We start from the raw sequence: 18914 nt of genomic DNA on the forward strand, positions 1-18914 counted from the left end.
AGCCTGGAGGTCTGGGTGGAGCACCAGGTGTGGAGTTGTCTCCTCTTCCCCCAGAGCTGTCCGAACAGCTCTCTGCTTTGGGCAGGAAACGTGCTGTGTGTGTGCTGTGCACCCACTGACCACAAGAGGCTGCTGCATACTTGCAATAGGAACCGAAGCCTTTCCTTCCTAGGATTTTCTCTTAGCTTGAATTAAGCGGCCCCACATGGCAGGTGGCTACCAGAGGACAGCTCAGAACGGGCCTCAGCTGCTGACACGTCCCCTCCCCAGCTTCACAGAATCCAGGGAGGGGCTCCCACGTTTGGAGTCTGCAGGGATGTCCTCAGGCCACACGGGCTGCAGAGCCAGGCAAACGTACCCATCTGTGGGAGGAACAAGGTCAAGTATCCGGGGTCTCATGCATGTCCTTTGCATTCCTCTTGACTCTGTAATTTAAAGAAACAGACATTCTGGCTTCTGTCTGTTGCCTCAGATTGCAGATTTTCCAAAGGCCATGAGAACCTTGAAGCAGGTGTCATGTGGTTCCTGACCCCCTGGCCCTGCCCTCAGCCTGCCCAAGACAGGTGGCGTGCATGCACAGGTTGGTCACAGGAGTGGGTGGGCACAATATGATGTTGACCTCGCAAAGGGAGCCCGAGGAGGGGAGGAGAGCAGGAAGGGAACGGGACACATCTAATCAGACACCAGAATGAAGAACCACAGTGACGGGGATGTGGGGGTACTTATTTAGGGATTTCATGGTATAGTTCCTGCCTTGACACACAAATCAGAGGGATCCGGAACAGTTGCCAGCCAAACATAGGTGCCATAGAGCAAGGCCCAACTCTTGGTGGTAAAGGGTCTCTAGGATTTAGGGGAACCCCTGTCTGCCACTCCCCTGCCACTCACACTGGAGTCAGAGGTCAGACAGACAAGAGGATAAGTTTTGGGGGTGGAGTAAATTCAGGATACTGAAGCCAGGAGTTTGTCCTATCTGTAAGAGCCTGGGTCAGGCCAGAGCCCAGCACGGAGGTGCAGGGGTCAGGGCCCTGCGGAGACTGCAGACTGACAAAGGCAAAGGAGATATACAGTGCCCCAAGAAAAGGCGAGAGGGACCTCATCCCACCAACTGAATGATGTCTGTCTTCTATGGCCGTGGGACTGGGTCCTTGTCAGCCTGTAGCCCACAGGCCGAAAGATAAAGTCTCCAGAAGTGAGCTTCAGGAGAGGATGTGTGAAAAGGAGCTGATTCGGGTAAACCACAAGAAGACAGGTTTCACCAAACATTGAGAAACCCAAGGTCTGGGTTCAGAGCCTCAGGTCTTGCACTAGCAGCAGACAGGGACACAGCAGCTGGACTGACAGCAGCCACAGGAGCCACAGCCTCCCTTGGAGCCCCCACACGAGCCACAGCTGGAACAGGCACAGGCTGGCACACAGCAGCACACGGGCACACAGCAGCTGGAGCCACAGCCCCCACAGCTGGAGCCACAGCCTCCAGAACAGCCATAGCAGCCCATGTTTCTGGTGGGTTTTGGGCAGAGTTGGTCAGAGACGCAGGTGCAGAGGGGAGGTGTTCAGGTGTGGAGCCTTCTGGGCCAGGGGCTTTACGTACCCACCGGGGTCAGCTGAGATGCTGGACAGTCACTTCCTTATTTCCACTCATGTTCTCTCCCTGGGGAAATTGTGTGTCATTTAAAAATAACACAAATATTGCTTTATGCCTGTGACACACCTCCTCCTGGTGCAATGTTCCCCCTCCAAACCTTCAAGTCAGAGTCAGCTTCACTCCTGAGATCCTTTGGGAATGAGGCCAGATTGGTCTCCTCCTGCCCACCTGCCTTGTCTTCTGTCTCTATTCCAGAAGGACTCGCCATAGAGTTTTTTAGTGGTTTCTTTGTTTTATGGAGACCTTTGTAAAGCTTGTGCCCTCCCAGTTCCTGATCCTACTCAAGCACGATCAAAGGCTGTGTTCTCCAGTCTGTCTGGGAGCAGAAGCTACAGAGACATTTCTCTGTTCTGTCCCTTGTCCAGTGTTCAGGAATCCAAGGCTTTCTCAGGTTCCCGGTCACTGGGCCTCCCTGGAGCATCTCTCATGTCTGTGACCTTGTGACACAGGTGCTGCTTCTTCTCTTCAGAGGGTTCACTGCCCTCCAGTGTCTCCCCTCACAGGGCCCTGTCCTCGGCCCCTCTTGGGGCTCACCATCCTCCAGTGTTGCCCCCCACAGGGCCCTGTCCTCAGCCCCTCTTGGGGTTCACTGTCCTCCAATGTCTCCCCCCCACAGGGCCCTGTCCTCGGCCCCTCTTGGGGTTCACTGTCCTCTAGAGTCTCGCCCCCAGAGCCCTGTCCTCATTCCCTCTTGGGGTTCACTGTCTTCCAGTGTCTCCCCCCACAGGGCCCTGTCCTCGGCCCCTCTTGGGGCTCACTGTCCTCCAATGTCTCCCCTCCACTGGGTCCTGTCCTCGGCCCCTCTTGGGGTTCACTGTCCTCTAGAGTCTCGCCCCCAGAGCCCTGTCCTCATTCCCTCTTGAGGTTCACTGTCTTCCAGTGTCTCCTCCCCAGGGCCCTGTCCTCATTCCCTCTTGAGGTTCACTGTCTTCCAGTGTCTCCTCCCCAGGGCCCTGTCCTCATTCCCTCTTGGGGTTCACTGTCTTCCAGTGTCTCCTCCCCAGGGTCCTGTCCTCGGCCCCTCTTGGGGTTCACTGTCCTCTAGAGTCTCGCCCCCAGAGCCCTGTCCTCATTCCCTCTTGGGGTTCACTGTCTTCCAGTGTCTCCTCCCCAGGGCCCTGTCCTTGTTCCCTCTTGGGGTTCATCATCCTCCAGTGTCTCCCCCCCCCAGAGCCCTGTCCTCGGCCCCTCTTGGGGTTCACTGTCCTCCCATATCTCCCCCCCCAGAGCCTTGTCCTCAGCCCCTCTTGGGGTTCACTGTCCTCCAGTGTCTCCCACACACAGGGCCCTGTCCTCATTCCCTCTTGGGGTTCATTGTCCTCCAGTGTCTCCCCCCCACCGGGTCCTGTCCTCGGCCCCTCTTGGGGTTCACTGTCCTCTAGAGTCTCGCCCCCAGAGCCCTGTCCTCATTCCCTCTTGGGGTTCACTGTCTTCCAGTGTCTCCTCCCCAGGGCCCTGTCCTCATTCCCTCTTGGGGTTCACTGCCCTCCAGTGTCTCCCCCCACAGGGCCCTGTCCTCGGCCCCTCTTGGGGCTCACCATCCTCCAGTGTTGCCCCCCACAGGGCCCTGTCCTCAGCCCCTCTTGGGGTTCACTGTCCTCCAATGTCTCCCCCCCACAGGGCCCTGTCCTCGGCCCCTCTTGGGGTTCACTGTCCTCTAGAGTCTCGCCCCCAGAGCCCTGTCCTCATTCCCTCTTGGGGTTCACTGTCTTCCAGTGTCTCCCCCCACAGGGTCCTGTCCTCGGCCCCTCTTGGGGCTCACTGTCCTCCAATGTCTCCCCTCCACTGGGTCCTGTCCTCGGCCCCTCTTGGGGTTCACTGTCCTCTAGAGTCTCGCCCCCAGAGCCCTGTCCTCATTCCCTCTTGAGGTTCACTGTCTTCCAGTGTCTCCTCCCCAGGGCCCTGTCCTCATTCCCTCTTGGGGTTCACTGTCTTCCAGTGTCTCCTCCCCAGGGCCCTGTCCTCAGCCCCTCTTGGGGTTCACTGTCCTCCAGTGTCTCCCCCCCACCGGGTCCTGTCCTCGGCCCCTCTTGGGGTTCACTGTCCTCTAGAGTCTCACCCCCAGAGCCCTGTCCTCATTCCCTCTTGGGGTTCACTGTCTTCCAGTGTCTCCTCCCCAGGGCCCTGTCCTCCTTCCCTCTTGGGGTTCACTGTCTTCCAGTGTCTCCTCCCCAGGGCCCTGTCCTTGTTCCCTCTTGGGGTTCATCATCCTCCAGTGTCTCCCCCCCCCCAGAGCCCTGTCCTCGGCCCCTCTTGGGGTTCACTGTCCTCCCATATCTCCCCCCCCAGAGCCCTGTCCTCAGCCCCTCTTGGGGTTCACTGTCCTCCAGTGTCTCCCACACATAGGGCCCTGTCCTCATTCCCTCTTGGGGTTCATTGTCCTCCAGTGTCTCCCCCCCACCGGGTCCTGTCCTCGGCCCCTCTTGGGGTTCACTGTCCTCTAGAGTCTCGGCCCCAGAGCCCTGTCCTCATTCCCTCTTGGGGTTCACTGTCTTCCAGTGTCTCCTCCCCAGGGCCCTGTCCTCCTTCCCTCTTGGGGTTCACTGTCTTCCAGTGTCTCCTCCCCAGGGCCCTGTCCTTGTTCCCTCTTGGGGTTCATCATCCTCCAGTGTCTCCCCCCCCCCGAGCCCTGTCCTCGGCCCCTCTTGGGGTTCACTGTCCTCCCATATCTCCCCCCCCAGAACCTTGTCCTCAGCCCCTCTTGGGGTTCACTATCCTCCAGTGTCTCCCACACACAGGGCCCTGTCCTCATTCCCTCTTGGGGTTCATTGTCCTCCAGTGTCTCCCCCCCACCGGGTCCTGTCCTCGGCCCCTCTTGGGGTTCACTGTCCTCTAGAGTCTCGCCCCCAGAGCCCTGTCCTCATTCCCTCTTGGGGTTCACTGTCTTCCAGTGTCTCCTCCCCAGGGCCCTGTCCTTGTTCCCTCTTGGGGTTCATCATCCTCCAGTGTCTCCCCCCCCCCAGAGCCCTGTCCTCGGCCCCTCTTGGGGTTCACTGTCCTCCCATATCTCCCCCCCCAGAGCCCTGTCCTCAGCCCCTCTTGGGGTTCACTGTCCTCCAGTGTCTCCCACACACAGGGCCCTGTCCTCATTCCCTCTTGGGGTTCATTGTCCTCCAGTGTCTCCCCCCACCGGGTCCTGTCCTCGGCCCCTCTTGGGGTTCACTGTCCTCTAGAGTCTCGGCCCCAGAGCCCTGTCCTCATTCCCTCTTGGGGTTCACTGTCTTCCAGTGTCTCCTCCCCAGGGCCCTGTCCTCCTTCCCTCTTGGGGTTCACTGTCTTCCAGTGTCTCCTCCCCAGGGCCCTGTCCTTGTTCCCTCTTGGGGTTCATCATCCTCCAGTGTCTCCCCCCCCCCCGAGCCCTGTCCTCGGCCCCTCTTGGGGTTCACTGTCCTCCCATATCTCCCCCCCCAGAACCTTGTCCTCAGCCCCTCTTGGGGTTCACTATCCTCCAGTGTCTCCCACACACAGGGCCCTGTCCTCATTCCCTCTTGGGGTTCATTGTCCTCCAGTGTCTCCCCCCCACCGGGTCCTGTCCTCGGCCCCTCTTGGGGTTCACTGTCCTCTAGAGTCTCGCCCCCAGAGCCCTGTCCTCATTCCCTCTTGGGGTTCACTGTCTTCCAGTGTCTCCTCCCCAGGGCCCTGTCCTTGTTCCCTCTTGGGGTTCATCATCCTCCAGTGTCTCCCCCCCCAGAGCCCTGTCCTCGGCCCCTCTTGGGGTTCACTGTCCTCCCATATCTCCCCCCTAGAGCCCTGTCCTCAGCCCCCCTTGGGGTTCACTGTCCTCCAGTGTCCCCCCCCCCATCAGGACCCTGTCCTCAGCCCTTTTGCCAGCTCTTGGGGTCCTGGGGAACCTCCTTCCTCCTTGTGCTGCCCCTGTTCCCTGTGCCCAGGGACGGATCTCCCTCTCAGTCCTGAGCCCTAAAGACCCAGGGGCTGCTCTTAGTTCTTCTCCCATGTCCTAGAGTTTCCTTCCTTTTCTGCAAATTTTTACTGTGGAAAAACACACATAACAGGAAGTTAACCGTCTCCACCACTTTCAAGTGCACAGCTCAGTGGCACCATACCACGTACAACCATCACCACATCCATCTTCAGAATTCATTTCACAAAACGAGACTCTGTCCCCATGAAACACTAACCCCCTCCCCTCCCCAGCCCCAGTGTCCACCATCTACTGTCTGTCTCTACGAATGTGACTCCTCCAGGGACCTCATATGAGGGGATCACACAATATTTGTCCTTTGGTGTCTGGCTTATTTCACTCAGCACCAGGTCCCCGAGATTCATCCATGTTGTAGCAGGAGTCAGGATTTCCTTCCTCTTCATGGCTGAGTGACAGTCCCCTGCGTGGATGGGCCATGGTTTGCTCATCCATTCATCCATCCACGGACACTTGTGTCCACCCATTCATTAGCTGCTGTGAACATGGGTGCATGTTCACACTCACGTCTCTTTGAAACCCTGATCTCAGTTCTCTGGGGGGGATGTGGCCACATATGGGGCTGCTGAGGCATGTGGTGATTCTATTTGTAACTTTTTCAGAAACCGGCACACCGTCCTCAATGCGGCTGTGCCAGCACTCATTCCCAGCATTCACACCCTCACCAGTGTTCGTCCCAGCGTTCACACCCTCACCGGTGTTCATCCCAGTGTTCACACCTTCACCGTTTCATCCCCAGCATTCACACCCTCGCCAGCACTCATTCCCAGCATTCACACCCTCACCAGTGTTCGTCCCAGCGTTCACACCCTCACCAGTGTTCGTCCCAGCATTCACACCCTCGCCAGTGTTCGTCCAGCGCTCACACCCTCGCCAGTGTTCATCGCAGTGTTCACACCCTCTCCGTTTCATCCCCAGCATTCACACCCTCGCCAGCACTCATTCCCAGCATTTTCACCCTCACTGGCATTCATTCCCAGCGTTCACACCCTCACCAGTGTTCGTCCCAGCGTTCACACCCTCGCCAGTGTTCATCCCAGTGTTCACACCCTCGCCATTTCATCCCCAGCATTCACACCCTCGCCAGCACTCATTCCCAGCGTTCACACCCTCACCAGTGTTCGTCCCAGCGTTCACACCCTCACCAGTGTTCGTCCCAGCGTTCACACCCTCACCAGTGTTCGTCCAGCGCTCACACCCTCGCCAGTGTTCATCGCAGTGTTCACACCCTCTCCGTTTCATCCCCAGCATTCACACCCTCGCCAGCACTCATTCCCAGCATTTTCACCCTCACTGGCATTCATTCCCAGCGTTCACACCCTCACCAGTGTTCGTCCCAGCGTTCACACCCTCGCCAGTGTTCATCCCAGTGTTCACACCCTCGCCATTTCATCCCCAGCATTCACATCCTCGCCAGCACTCATTCCCAGCGTTCACACCCTCACCAGTGCTCGTCCCAGCGTTCACACCCTCACCAGTGTTCGTCCCAGCGTTCACACCCTCACCAGTGTTCGTCCCAGTGTTCACACCCTCACCAGTGTTCGTCCCAGCGTTCACACCCTCGCCAGTGTTCATCCCAGTGTTCACACCCTCGCCATTTCATCCCCAGCATTCACATCCTCGCCAGCACTCATTCCCAGCGTTCACACCCTCACCAGTGTTCGTCCCAGCGTTCACACCCTCGCCAGTGTTCGTCCCAGCGTTCACACCCTCACCAGTGTTCATCCCAGTGTTCACACCCTCGCCGTTTCATCCCCAGCATTCACACCCTCGCCAGCATTCATTCCCAGCTTTGACACCCTCGCCAGCATTCATCCCCAGCATTCATACTCTCGCTAGATCATCCCCAGTATTCACACCCTCACTGGCATTGAACCCCAGCATTCATAACCTCACTGGAGTTCATTCCCAGCATTCACACCCTCGCTGACATTCATTCCCAGAGTTCGCACTTTCGCCAGTGTTCATTCCCAGCATTCCCACCCTCGCGAGCATTCATTTTCAGCTTTCACACCCTCAGCAGCATTCATCCCCAGCATTCATCCCCTCAAAGGCATTCATCCCCAGCATTCACACCCTCACCAGCATTCATTCCCAGCATTTTCACCCTCACTGGCATTCATTCCCAGCATTCACATCCACACCCATGTTCATCCCCAGCGTTCACACCCTCACCAGCATTCATTCCCAGAGTTCACACCCTCACCAGCAGGTGGCATTCTCTGTTTCTCTGATAGTCATCATCCTTCTGGGTGTGAGGGGCCATGTTTTCTTCCTTAAGGAATTATAGATAGGGGGCTCTCTCTCAGCACCCAGCCACTTTCTGGCCACCCCGTACATGGTGACCCCCGCCCCACGAGGATGTGTTTCCCAGGGTGTTCCCACCCTGGCATTTGGCGTGCTGCTCCTGAGAACTCGAAGATCCGTGGGAAGAGTTGGCATGTGGTTGAGGGCCCTGAATCTGGGGGCCCTGCAGGAGTCTGGTCTGTCCAACAGCTTTCTTGCACCCCTTAACAACCTCTTAGCCAGTCAGCTGGCCTCTCCATTCTCTGTCCATCCAACAGGCATGAGCACGCCTGCGGGGGTGCTCTTCTCCCCTGGAGTTTGGTGAATTTACCTTTCTTTATGATCCTGACTCTCCAGTGGGTTTTATAACAATGAGCTTTTGTAGTTTGACTCATTTCAATCGAGGAGAGCAATGTTCTCTTGGGCTGTTCTCCCTCCGAAAGAGAGTGGAGCTGCCACCATCTGTCTCTCACACACAGCAGAAGTTAGATTACAGATGAGAAAAGGAATACGCACATCGAAAAGAAAAGACTATGAAAAACACAATGCTTACTAAAAGAAAAAGCAAATTGCCAACACCCTGTGGACATGTAGCAAAGACGAGATGTAGCCTCTTGCTAACCATTATCAGAGGTTGGACCACTCTTTCTGCAGCAGGGCGACTATTCATCCTGGTCCAGGACATATGCCTCTAAAGAGAACTTGATCCTGGGGCACCTGGGTGATCCAGTCGGGTGAGCATCTGACTCTTGATTTCAGCTCAGGTCATGATCTCATGGTTTGTGGGTTCAAGCCCTGCATCGGACTCTGTGCTGACAGCATGGAGCCTGCTTGGGAGCCTCTCTCTCCCTCTATCTCTGCCCCTCCCCTGCTCTCTCTAAATAAATAGATAAATAAATAAATAAGTAAACAAAGTTTAAAAACAAAGAGAAACTGATTCTTAAAATATCAGTGTATACATTAAAGGGCTGTTTGGACTCAAATAAACTTAGGTTTTGTAAGCCCAGAAAGCAGCACACAGAGAGAAGACAGAACAAGTGAGAATAATGATGGGGTGAGATGGTCTGATACATGTGTAATCAGAGTTGCAAAAGGAGACAGAGAATGGAGAAGAGGAAGGGCCTGAAGAAATATCTAGAACAAACAAAGAAGTCCTCAACTCAATCATAAGACCACAAACAACCCAACTTAGAATGGACAATACATATACATGGATATTTTCCCAAAGAGGATGTAGAATGGATAATACCACAGAAGAGATGTTCACCATCGCTTGTCATTTCAGAAATGAAAATTAAGACCAGACAGCATCTCCACCCACGAGAGTGGCTGTAATCCAGAAGAAAGGCAGTAGGAAGTGTCAGCGAGGATGCCGAACAACACAAGCCTCACGCGTTGCTGGTGGGAATACGGTACGGCATAGCTGATTGGGAAAGTAATTTCTGTAAGTTCTGGAACAGGTAAACATACCTTTACCATAAGACCCATCAATTCCAGTCCTAAGTATCTACTCGGAAGAGATGAAAACACACAGCCCTGCAAAGACCTGCACAGAAATGTTCAAGGCAGCTTTATCCACAATAGCCAAAAAGTGGAAACAACTCAAATGTTCACCAACTAGTGATGAATAAACAAAATGTGGCAATCCACAAAGGAATACTCTTCAGTAAGGAAAATAAGTGGGGTATTGATAACACAGCTACAGATGCAACTCACTATTCCACTCAGTGAAAGAAGCCAGACACAGAGACCACATAGGATTCCACTGATGCAAAATGTCTGGAGAAGATGACTTAATAAATAAATAAATAAATAAATAAATAAATAAGGAGAGAGGAAACCCCTCCATGAGGGAAATAAGGAAAGATTTGAACAAGAGTAAATACTTACCATGATCTCCTTGCATAGGAAGATTTTCCAGCAAAAAGATATCAGTTATTCCTAAATTAATCTTTACATTTACTTCAATCCAAATAAAAGCCCCAACAGGATTCCTTTTTGCAATGAACCCAACTGACTGTAAAGTTTATGTGTGTGTGTGGGGGGGGGGGAATCAGTGGTGGTTGATATTCAGTCACGGGGGACAGAATATACATCTACTTATGTTCCGTCCTGAATGCCTTCTGACATATAATAACGAGTAGGCAGAACTCCTCAGCTAAGAGAAGGAAAGACAACACAACTGTCAGGACGTATTGGAAACTGGAGAGCAGAGAGACTATTACAGACTCACTTCACAGTTAAGGGGGAGCTAGAGCTCAAGCCCCAGAGGACCCAAAGCTGAAAGGAAGAATCGTCACTGGGGCCAAAGGCATGTAGGGACTCAATTACGGGGACCTCTGAGGCTGGGAACAGGGGCAGGTGTGACTAAAACCAGGCAGATTGGTTGAAAGTCTATACAGTAAGGAGTTAGATGTTTAGATCATCTTCCCACTCATAGGGAAACCGAGGTAGGGAAACCATGGGACAGGGCACAGGCTGAGTCCAAGAGTGCCACACTGAGGTCGTGGGGATAGAGGGAAGTACAGACACAAATCTGAGACTCCAGCCTCTTCCCTACTCACTTCTTAGGACCCCGGGGGCTGGTCACAGCTTCCAGGCAAGACAGTGAGTGAATCCTCTACAGAAAAACAGAGTTGCCCAAGGTAGAGAGACATGTTGGGGGAAATGTTCTCCCATAGGTCAAGAGGCAAAGCCAAGGATCACCAGACTGGAGGAGCAAGGCACCCCAGGGCACACCGGGAACCTGGCGCATCTCCATGTGGCACAGCAGGCTGACGCCTTGCTGATAGGTCACATGCAGTGGCCCTCCCGCCCCCTCCCTACCCTGCAGGAATTGGTGCCAGCCAGACATGGGCTGCCCCCTCCCCTGCCCAGAGCTTCTTGAGCACATCCTCTCTCTAGAGCTGACTCTTTGGGATGGAGCAGCCACATGTGGGCTCACCATCCGCTGGTAGGTCCCACAGAATCTGTGGACATGTGACAAGTATGGTCAGCCACTGCTTCGGGACTATGTAGCTTCTCCACACAGACTCTTGGAATTCTCAAATACACAAACTGGAAAAAGGGGTGGGGGGAGGAGAAAATTATTCAAGGAGTAAAAGAAGAATTCAAAATTGTATGAAGAGTATCTTCAAGTAGATAAGATGATATTTTGAATAGACCTGAGGCACTGAACAACAGTGAGCTACCCAAAAGGGAAACACAAAGACTGAAAGAGAATTCTCACAAATTTAAAGTCCAACAGCAAGAAAAATGACTCAGGAGAGACTGAGAGCTAGTCTTGAATAGAAATTCCAGAAAACAGAACCAAGAGGCAGAGATGAATCGTGGAAGAATAAGATAGGGGGTTGGAGCCCCCACTGAGGAGGCCTCAGACAAGGAAACACAACCAGACAAAGCAAGGAGATGTGGAGACACAGAACAGCATGTTAACAAAGATCTCATTTGGGAACATTCTGGTATTGAAAGGCCTCTGTTTCCACACCCAGGAGGAGCACCACACTATCAGCACAACAGGTGGGAGAAAAGAAAAAAATGCGCAGAGCCTGGGCACACAAGGTGAGATTTCAGAATAAAGGTCTAAAGCTTCCAGAGAGGAGAACACACAGATTCCACACACATATGTGAGAATGAGTGTACAAATTCTCAACAGTCTCTCTAAGAGCCAGACAGAAATACAGCAATTTCATCCATATTTGGGGGGAAATTTTCTAATCCAGAAATGTGTATCTAGCCAAACTACCAATCAGGTTTAAAGTGAGAATTATGATTCTCTTTAAGAAATGTAAATTTTCAAAAGATGTCACACAGAATGCTTTCTTCCTCAAGAAACTGCTGGGGGATGGGCACCATGGAGACAAGAATTTAAATGAAAATAAGTCCATGTAATCCAAGCAGCAGGAGATGGAGTGTCGTGAGTGCAGAGGGAATCTCCAGAAGTAGGAGGACCATCCCTAGGCATCATCCCCGGGAAACACAGCAGAAATCAGGGGATTCTCAGAGAGCCAGAAGGGGGTTGACAGATAAGAATATGTACACTGGGCCAGGAGACCACTGGCCATGGGGGCACCAGGGGAGTTTAAGGAAAGATAGACCCTCATGTCATTGTCCAGAGCCCACAGACACCACTTAAAAAGGAATACCAATAGATGTAAAAACAGTCATGTTTTTCAAAAACAATGGTTGAGGTACAAACAGCTAAAACGTTTGAGAGTGTCAGAACCACAGAATGCTGTTTGTTAATGTCTGCATTTGTTGGATTTCAACAGTATCGGCATACCACTTAGAAAAAAAGAAGATCAAAAGAAAAGAAGGAAGGAGGGAGGAAGCTGTGGGCACAGGAAGGCCGATAGACACGGAGACGTGATGTAAGGCTACAAGGTCAGTGGAGCCACAAGGATAGACAGAACTCGGATAGAACAGACCACGAAGTTCAGGGGTGTGAAATCTAAAAAAGCCAAGAGAATCCACCGGTGGATCAGAGCCCACATTGAATGTACAACTTCAGTCAACACACATGACACAGAATTGTTGAAAACAATCAGTAAAATACTAAACAGTAAAAAGTACGACACAATTATAAACTTTCCAATATCTACTAATAGAAAAAAGCTAAAGACGTACCCTGCCAGAGATAAGAAACAAACAAAAAGAAGTAAACACATGCTCAGGTACAGAGAGGGATCCAGGCCAACGATACTAACACCTGAACACCTCCCGACTGCACCTACATTACGGCAAAACACCAAAAAAACTAACCAGAAACATGGATACCCGTGGTGGGCTAGGGACTACAACTCAAGATGTGTGGGCTGATGATCTGGCCGTGGGGTACCAAAGGGAGGATTTGGCTCTTCTGGGGGCTCCAATGGGGCTCAGACTCCTGTGGCTGCTGCCAGTCCAGCTGCTGCCAGTCCAGCTGCTGCCAGTCCTGCTGCTGCAAGCCCTGCTGCTGCCAGTCCTGCTGCTGCAAGCCCTGCTGCTGCTCTTCCGGCTGTGGGTCCTCCTGCAGCCAATCCAGCTGCTGTGTCCCCGTTTGCTGCCAGTGCAAGGTCTGAGGCTCTGGCTTATGGCCTCAGGGAACTCCGAAAGACCTGTGCTTCCCCTCAAGTGACTATAGGTACATCCTGGTTACACCAACCCCCCCCAAACCAAAAAAAAAAAAACACACACACACACAAAGCCCGCCCCCCTAACACTTCCTCTCCACTTGCTGGATCCCTCCAGTGTCTTGGCTTAGACTTTGCCCCCAGCCCTTGTGGCAAACCAATGGACTCCTCCCATCCACATTCCCTACGAAGGCGATCCCATCCTGCAGGCCCTTTGGCCTCTCCTACTGCCATGCCTTCATGCCTGAGCCACACTACCTGGAAAAGGCCCACAGGGCCAGGACGTGGCCCAGATCCCCCTCTCTCATCATTCTCTGTGTCAAAGCACCACATCCGTGCTCCCCTCTGCTTGCTAGGAGCTTGATGGCATTGGCATCGCAATGTCTCCTGGAAGCTGCCTCACTAACACAGGTGTGTTAAGATCCGATGGGTCTTGGTGCACCACCCCCATAAGTGGTAAATAAACTCTCCCCCCATAAGTCTTGGTCTTCCTGTGGCGGTTTCCTTCCATCCGCGGTCTCACTTGCAAAACACACCGTGTGTCCCTCATCTCACTTCTTAAGGGACCACTGCTCCCCACATCTTCACTGCTGTCACTCCACTGTTGGCTCACTGCTCACTGCACATACGTTTGTGGAATTCAATCAGGAACGACTCACTACACGCATGGAGGAATGAGTCAATAAGTAAGGAAGAGACGACTGAATGTAAAAGAGTCGTTCTTATCAGGCTTAAGGGAGCCCAGACGGCTGAGCCTCCGTGGGATTCAGACTTTGTTGGAATCGTGGAGGCTGCTCCTTCCCCATGCCAGGATCTGCTTCGCAAGGCATCCCATGAGTGGTGTCTGCGCCCATCCAGGCCGCAGAGCAGGAGCCAAGCCCAGAGAGAGGGCAGTGACTTCCAAATGGGCTGTGTTCCTCAGGTGTTCCAGATGACAAAAGCAGAAATGGTGCCGTTTTCAGAGACCACAGCCAGGGTGTCTCGGCACAGACCGACGAGCACTCTTTCCATCTCTGGGCTCACACACAGCACAGCGTTGGTTCCACACAGGAAGGAACAGAAGGCGATTTCCTCGACCCGATCAAAGGATCTACCAAACACCCACAGCTGACATCACACGTCACACTGAAAGCCTGGAATTTCCTTTGAAGGTCAGGGACAGGAAACGATGTCCACATTCACCACATCTACTCAACATTGCACTCAAGGTCTACCCAGGGTAATAAGGCAAGACAAGGAAGTAAAAGGCATCCATGTGGGAAACGAAGAAGGAAAAGTATGTCTCTTCACAGAACACAGAATCTTGCACAAACAAAAGAACCTAAGACGTGCACGCACACGCACGTGCGTGCGCACACACACACACAAACCACAACCATAACTCAACTCAGTAGGTTGCAGGATCCATCCCCAATGTACAACAATCAGCTGTATTTCTAGATACGAGCAATGAAGAATCATCATTGAAATTCAGAAAACAATGTCCTCAGAAAGAACAAATACTTACGAACATACTGCAAGGGGCACCTGGGGGGCTCAGTCAGCCTAGCGTCCCACTCTTGATTTTCGCTCAAGTTGTGACGCTCAAGTTGTGAGTTGGATCCTCCAGTCGGGCTCCATGCTGACAGTATCGAGCCTGCATGCGATTCTCTCTCTCTCTCTCTCTCTCTCTCTCTCTCTCTCTCTCTCTCCCTCTCTCTCTCCCTCTCCCTCTCTCTCTCTCTGCTCTCTCCCTCTCTCTGTCTCACTCAAAATAATTTAATAATTACACTTGAAGAAAAAAGAATGAACGGAACAAAAAATGTGCAAGACTGACATCCTGAAGACTGCAAAACAGCACTGAAAGAAGGTATAGAAGAGTACATTAAATACAAAGGCATCCAACGTTCATGGATCAGAAGACAGAATATGGTGAAAATGACAACACTGCAAAACATGATCTGCAGAGTGAATGCAACCCCTATCAAAATCCAGTGTTGCTTTCCGCAGAAATTGACCATCTGACCCTCACTTTCCTATGACGATGAATGCGGAAATGAATGAAAGGGATGTCGGGTAACGAAAACAATCATGCCAAAGAAACTCAACGGTGGGGGACTCACACATCCCAATGGCAATGGGTGCTGCACGGCTACAGCGATGGAAGCAGTGTGGTGCTGCCAGAAGGATACACTCAAAGATCAGTGCCACAGAGTGGACACTATGAAGATGAGCCCTTGAAGGTATGTCCCACTGAGTTTCACCCAGACTTCCAAAACAATCAATGCAAGAGTCTTTTCCATAACTAGTGCTGACGCACCTAGAAATCCACTTTCAAAAGAATGAAGTTGCATCTTTACATCCCATCCTATAAGAAAACAACATCCACAAATACAACAACAACAACAACAACAACAACAACAACAAAAATCCTTCTATCGGATCAAGCATTGTAGCATAAAAAGTTAAAACGATGCACTATAAAACTCTCAGGAGTTACGTCTCTGGGTTACGTCTTTGAGACCTTCTCTCGGCAATGGCTCTGAGATACGACAGAAAAAGCACAGGAAGAAAAACTCAGGCAAATTGGGTGCCATCAAAATGTAACATTGTTACATATGCAAAACTCTTACTCCTGGAAATCAACCAGTCAATCAAGCAACCAATCAATGAATAAGAATGAACCCCCCCACCCCCCGCAAAGAAAAAACTATTGAGCAAGGGATCTGGATAGACATTGGTCCAAGAAGGTACACGGTTGGCGAATAAGCCAAAGAGAAGATGCTCAACGTTATTAGGAATCAGGGAAATGCAGATCAGAACCACAAGGAGATCCCAGGGCCTAGGATGGCTAGGATCCAAAAGACAGACAATAAGACGTGCTGAGGAAGGTGTGGAGAAACCAGAGCCCCGCGCGTTGCCGATGGGACTCAAATGGAGGCAACTGCTTTGCAAAAGAGGTTGACACCTCCCCACGTGTTAAGTAGAGATTCCATGCGACTCAGAAATTGCACTGCTAGACATATCCCCAAGGGAAGAGAGAACGTACAGCATGCAAAAATTCGTGTGCTAAGTTGCGTAGCAGCATTCTTCACAAAGGCCGCCACGGGAAATAACCAAATGTCCGTCAACTGATGCGTGGGTAAACAAACTGGTCTATCCATGGCATGGGATCTTACTCAGCTCTTTTTCGAAAGGTATAAAGCTCTGCTACATGCTAAACAAACAAAGACACAAACAAAAACGTTGAAAACGGTATGCTAAGTGAAAGGAGACACACACAAAAGGCCACATACTATACGACCCCATTTCTATGACAGTGTCCACAAAGCCATCTACACTAGCAATGAAGAAGCATTATAGATCAGTATGTTCTGGGGGCTGGGTGGGAAGGGACGAATGGATACCACGTGCTCACGTTATGGAGTTGTGTTTGGGGGGCCATGAACATGTTCTGGAACGAGTCAGAAGTGATGCTTGTATCACTTTGCGAATCGACCAAACACCACTCAATCGCACACGTCAAAGGCTGAATTTTTTCACACACGGAGTAGGTCTCCATTCTCAAATTCATGTGACGTGACGTTGTTTTGGCATCCTCTTCTATGGGGAAGAAACTCGTCCACGGTTAAGAACCTTCCCAAACCACCTTGGGATTTCCATCGAAGGTGCGCCTTTTACTCACGGACTGCAGATTCCCATTTCAAGGCAAACGTCATGAACCACCCTAAGGAATATTCAAGACGCCACCAAAGTATTTCCCAGAAGCTGACATTTAATATATTCTACGGCTGTATTTCTTTGGTCCATGGACACGACATGCTAGAAGAGGGTTTCATTGTGATAGGATGCGAAAGCCTCTTCAGGACGGAAACCATGCCTGCAGAGCATGGGAGGAGCTTGGAGGTGGCCACGCCCCTCCACCCACCAAGAAAAGGCTCAACTGAAAAAATCAGCAGCCCTTGTCAGATCCACCAAAGAACCGAGGTCACAGGGCACCGTGCTGCATGCCCGCCCCCCACGCCCCGCCCTGTGTTGGAGACACAGAGGGGCAGAGACAGAGAATCACAACTTACAGAAACAGAGGGTAAGCCAACCTCAGTGCAGACATGCCCGAGAGCTAACATCTCCAGGGGGACACACTCCAAAAATCCCCTCACGCTTTGGGCCAGAGGGAGCATGGAAGGACACATGTAGAATTATGCCAGAGCACGTCCCCACCTTCGTGAGGTCTGCCCTCAGGATACATGATTTGACCAAGCCCAACGTTGCTGGGGTTTCATCAGAGCCCAGTGACCTGGAGGGGAGGAAATACTCAGCTCCAGTCCCAGGCTGATTCATGACCACCTGGCGGCAGGGTGGCGGCCCGGCTGGCGGCGGGGGCGTGGTGGGGACGGACTGAGGCCGCCTACTAAAGGTTGCAGGCCACGTCACTAAAAGACGAAGAACATCCCCTCCCCCCCACCACCCCTTATTAACACACCCCTCCAGGCCTATGTACCACCATTCCTCTTCCCCGGTGCCTCACGCCCGGCTTTCGACATCAAAGTACAAGGCATACTAAAAGACAAAGACTCAGCTGGAAGACACAGAGCGAGCATCACAGCCAGACCCAGGCACGGCAGGGACTTGGAAATGATCAGACGAGGAAGTTAAAATAAATATGATTGACACGCTGAGCCTCTCAGGACACCTCCGAGAGGAAACGGGTGACGGAAGCAGCGACGGGAAATCCTACCAAAGGTTCCCAGAAAGGGCTAGAGATCAAAGGCACTGTGACAAAGGCGAAGAAAGGCTTTGATGGACCCATCAGCTGACCGGACACGGTGTGCACACACTCCGTGAACTCAGGCAGGTCAATGGAAACTTCCCAAGCTGGAAGGACAGAAAAATGCCTGGGGGGCCCGGGGGGGGGGGCGGGAGGGGTTGGGGAAGGAAAGGAACACGCCCAACCGAGACATAGACACGCAAAAGAGAAACCAAAGCTATCGACTTTGCACGCGTGGTTTAAAATTTGAAGGGAATTTGTCAAACTAATAAAGGCGGTGGCATAGATAATTAAGCCTAAGAGCCTGCAGGGTATTTGTCTTCGAGTGGCTCAGACTTGAGCCCTGCGTCCCTTTGGCAGGGAGTCTTAGCTTTGTCGTATTCTTTTGATTTTATCTTTCCGAAGAGGGGGCTCTCGGCCTCCACAAGACACATTTATGCTACATATGTGTAAGTCGCCCTTGGAACGATGTACGGCCAAGTGTTTTCGACTGTCACGCGAGCAAATGGAATATTGATATCAAACCCGCAAGCAATCCAAATCTTCCGGGGCAGAAACCATTGTTCCCACGCGTGGTTCCCTGGTCCACGCGTTGAGGGCTGTAATGGCGGGCGAGGCCAGGGCGAGCCACCAGACCCCAAGGGGACAGGCTAGGAACGCTGGGTTGCGCTACACTCCTGAGGGACTCTACGGAGAGCATCGGCGTCAAGGAGCTGAAAGACGCACGGCTGGTGATTCCTGCCACATCCTCCTCACTCTTTTCCCTGCTGACCCGCTAGCAAAATGGTTCTCTCCAGTCGCCGGGACCTCATGCGCCGCTGGCCTGAAGCTCTTGGTTGCGGAGGGAGAAAGGCTTCCAGCACGGACACACAACCATTCCGCTGGACTGGAGTTGAGGCGGCCACCCGGCCACGTTGGGCTCCTCGTGCCTCGGGGTCTACAGGCAAACAAGGGGCGTCGTACTGATAGCACGGATGGATCCTGATGCCCACAGTGCAATCGGGCGGCTCCGATCCATAGAAGGAAGGCAGGGCACCTCGGGAGCACAGGAGCTGGCTCAAGGCATCTCTCAGCACCACCCTGCCCGGCGATTTCAGTCAAAGCAGAACTCCCACGAGGCAATTCAAGGAGGACCCCGAGTAGCCCAGGCTCCGCCATCAGGGTCCCAGCCCAGAACCGTGG

General features: G+C 52.5%; 1 long non-coding RNA gene across 1 annotated transcript in view; it reads right to left on the minus strand.

Moving 5' to 3' along the window:
* Nucleotides 1–264: 264 nt before the first annotated feature.
* The window catches only part of LOC123602107, a 133265-nt gene continuing 114615 nt past the window's right edge, over nt 265–18914 (minus strand). The window contains exon 3 of the long non-coding RNA XR_006714364.1: nt 265–425. This is a non-coding gene — a long non-coding RNA (uncharacterized LOC123602107). The remainder of the gene's footprint in view (nt 426–18914) is intronic.

The sequence above is a fragment of the Leopardus geoffroyi genome, chromosome D1 (genome assembly GCF_018350155.1).
Source record: "Leopardus geoffroyi isolate Oge1 chromosome D1, O.geoffroyi_Oge1_pat1.0, whole genome shotgun sequence".
In the NCBI taxonomy this organism is placed as follows: domain Eukaryota; kingdom Metazoa; phylum Chordata; class Mammalia; order Carnivora; family Felidae; genus Leopardus; species Leopardus geoffroyi.